Below are 3854 nucleotides of genomic sequence, written 5' to 3'. Positions count from 1 at the left end.
GATATATAGTTATTATTTAATGTACTACAAGGCAAACAGATGGCTATGAACACAATGCGCAAACTTTCACTTGTCCTCCCATACAGCAAAACGCTTAATGTGGCATAATAACGGATGATAAAGACAATTCAATAGCCCATATGTCTTGTTGTTGACTCAAAGTATATACGGAAAACGTTTCTGTTTTCTCATTCTGTTATAGGAAAACGCTTAGTGAGAGACTTTGTGCACTGCGTTCATATTCTGCTGTTCTGGTCACGGATTTGCAGGGCTTGTCTTTTTCTTGCAGGACCCTGTATGTTATAGTACTAAATTAGTTTGAATCTTTAATCACCACCACAGCGTCTTGTCTCCATTAGCAACACGCACCATTTGTGTCGATTGCAAGTGACGTTGCAGGTATCGGAGAGTGCAAGTGACCATAATTTAGTTCCTTTCTTCTTGTCTTCACCACCTGACTACTGTTGTAAAATGTTGAGAGATTCAAACAAAAAGTAATCAATAAATAGAACAAAATAAAAAATAAAGACTGCAAGTGACGTAGTGGAAGCGCAAGTGTCCGAGAGTGCAAGTCTGAGAATGCAACTGCAAGGCTGCAGCCAGACCCTCTTGGAAAGTTCAGGGTTTAGCTGACGGTAAGTTAACCGTGCTTTCTGGAATACACCCCTGGGGGTGCTTACTCGAGGTATGTGGTTCCAAAAACGCGTCCGGGAGTAAGTTAATTCAACTCAGAGTATGTTCCTGGTTAAGACTCAAGACATTCTCAACAGAGACGAATCGACGAGTCACTATGAAACGGACGCTAAGAAAAAGCGCGCCATGCTGTTTCTTTCTTCTTCTTTTGTTCAATGGTCGTTTACATGTAGTAGATCACACGTGCGCTGAAGTGAACTAACCCTGGAACATAAGCTGCTCCCGAGCAAGTTATCTTCAGAGAGCAAGTTACTATGGTTACTTGCATACCCTGAAGGTAACCTCTGATTTTGGAACCGAAAGCTGAGGTTATCCGCTCGCTTATCCTCAAACATACGTATGTCACATAACCTACTTTCTGGAATACACCCCAATCTTTCTGTGATCATCTGAAACCAGACCAAGATCTTGACTTTCGTGAACATTGCAAGACTGGGGTGAAGGTCTGCAGTCACCTTGCTGCTCTTGTTTGTAATTGAATTTACATGGATGCATTATTGACAATAAGTTCTGGAAAAAAAAATTTTTTATTGAGACTGATCATCTTATCCCGGTCATTAACAACAGAACATAAGCTGCTCCCGAGCAAGTTATCTTCAGAGAGCAAGTTACTATGGTTACTTGCATACCCTGAAGGTAACCTCTGATTTTGGAACCGAAAGCTGAGGTTATCCGCTCGCTTATCCTCAAACATACGTATGTCACATAACCTACTTTCTGGAATACACCCCAATCTTTCTGTGATCATCTGAAACCAGACCAAGATCTTGACTTTCGTGAACATTGCAAGACTGGGGTGAAGGTCTGCAGTCACCTTGCTGCTCTTGTTTGTAATTGAATTTACATGGATGCATTATTGACAATGAGTTCTGGAAAAAAAAAATTTTTATTGAGACTGATCATCTTATCCCGGTCATTAACAACAACAGTAATAGTAACATTACCAATAATACTAACTAAAATGTAACTCATGCTCATATGCCACTGAATGATATAGGCATTAGCTCAATAATACAGCCAGGGTGACCTTTAAACATGTTTGCGTTTTACACAGACAATCTTTAAAAACAGGGTAACACGTAATTTATGTCATCCCTGTTACCCACATGTCAGAACCTGTTACCCTGAAAAGTAAGGGATGACAGTAACAGGTTTGACAATTTCAAACTAATTTCCTAATTTCTAGCTAATAGTCAAGTTCACAAAAGCACATGTTGTACTCTTTGAAAGGATTTTACTTGTAGATATTGATTATATTTAATGTAATAAATAATTGTTTAAATTTATATTTTAAAAATGGTAACATTATTGACACTGCATGATGGCCCCCCCTCAGTCAAGCCTCATAAATCATCAAAAATAGAACATTAGAAGTGAGAGAAAGAAACATGCTTATGTTTTAAGTGTAGGAATCCTGCTTGAGAGATGATGTAACCTCCTAGAAATTATGTCACTTGAATTTATGCTATTTTACAGGAGTTTTTTTGAAGAGGGTAACAGGGCTGATATGAAATCAGGGGACACCAATAAAATGAATACAATTTCATAGAAAAAACTGCATACTTATCCCAAAAAACATTGCTTAACAATGAGACTATATTTAAAACAATATGCAAATGTAATTCTTATATCATTTTGCCTTCATTTTGCAAATTAAAAGTCCTGCTGAAAAATAAAAAAATAATAATGAGGGACAGGCCAAAAACCTTACATAATAAATGTTATTTAAATTATTTAAAATAATATTTAATTGACTTTTTTATGCAATATTGATGAAAAAAATACATAGTATTGTTATGTTTTTAAATTGCAAATGTATTTGTTGTTATATTAAATCTATGTTTGATTACTTCTTATTCTTAGGGACGCAAAAGGCGCCGATTTCTTGGAATGACCCTTAATGTTCAGACATTCAGATCTATTGACCAGTGTTTTATGTTATATTTTATTGAAAAATAAGACGAGTTACATTACAAAATCTGTAGTTATGAAAAAGGCAGCCTTAATTTTGACACAATATGACAGATATATGCTGTGTAAATTCAGTTTATAATGACAATTAAGTATAATACTGTTTTGGTTAGTCAATGTGTTATGTAATGGCATAATTGTAATTAATACTTAAGTGCTGCCCTACAAAAAAAAGTTATTACAGAGGTTTATTTCTGATTATGACTCCTGTAATCTTGAACAAACGAACATTTCTTTCAATTGGTTTAGTTTTGTGAATAAGCTAAACTAATAGTCTCTGGAAAAACAGTTTGTAATATGATTCCTGATATCTCTACACATAATATATTATAAAAGAAGTTACATAATCGCATTTTGTTGAAAAGAGCAAATCAAATAGTGAATAATGTACTCAAACTTACATGAGTACAAGAGCGAAGCTTCCTTTCGTAGCTCCTCTGGGAAAACATTGTATTCTGACCCCTGATCATCAAGTGAAACTTTTCTCTGAATGATATTTGATGTATTCTTGCTGTCACTCAATACACTGTCATAACTTCGTCATTGTATACGAGCAGGAAAGGAATGCAGAGATTCCAGTTACCTCCTCATTCATGAGCCGCGGAGAAACCGAAAGGATAGAGATATAGAGAACTGAAAACAACAGGGATATAGTCTGGTTTTTCCACGCATTTGCCTTTCAAATTTAGTTTACTAACTACACCAGCAGATAGAGCAGAAAAACAGTAGAACAGGAAAAACTTTCCAGAAAAAATACTACTAAATATGCAATATGTTTATTTGATGATAATCTGCCCCAATGTACCAATAAAAACAGAGAGATACATGCTGGAAACGAGTTAATTAGATATTGGAAATAGGCCTATAGCTTATTACTAGGCTGTCATCTGTGTTATATTGTTACGCCAATAGGTGGCGGCAAGGGATTGTCACACCAGTAAACTGGTGTGTTTATCAGAGTACTGCGAGAGAGCAGACAGCTCCATATGCTAAAATCACTGACAGGTGAAGTGAATGACATTGATTACATCTTTACAATGGAACTTTAATTCCAAATATCAAAAGAAAATTACTATGACACCTCCCGCACGAAAAAAATCATAATCAGATTACTAAGCAACCCCTGAATGGAATAACACAAAATATGTATAATTTTAAAGGTTAGAATCTCTGCTTTTTAATGATTATTA

This window comes from Sinocyclocheilus grahami, unplaced genomic scaffold, assembly GCF_001515645.1.
Source record: "Sinocyclocheilus grahami isolate Dianchi unplaced genomic scaffold, SAMN03320097.WGS_v1.1 scaffold1211.1, whole genome shotgun sequence".
Classification (NCBI taxonomy): domain Eukaryota; kingdom Metazoa; phylum Chordata; class Actinopteri; order Cypriniformes; family Cyprinidae; genus Sinocyclocheilus; species Sinocyclocheilus grahami.
Note: the sequence above shows the minus strand (reverse complement) of the source record.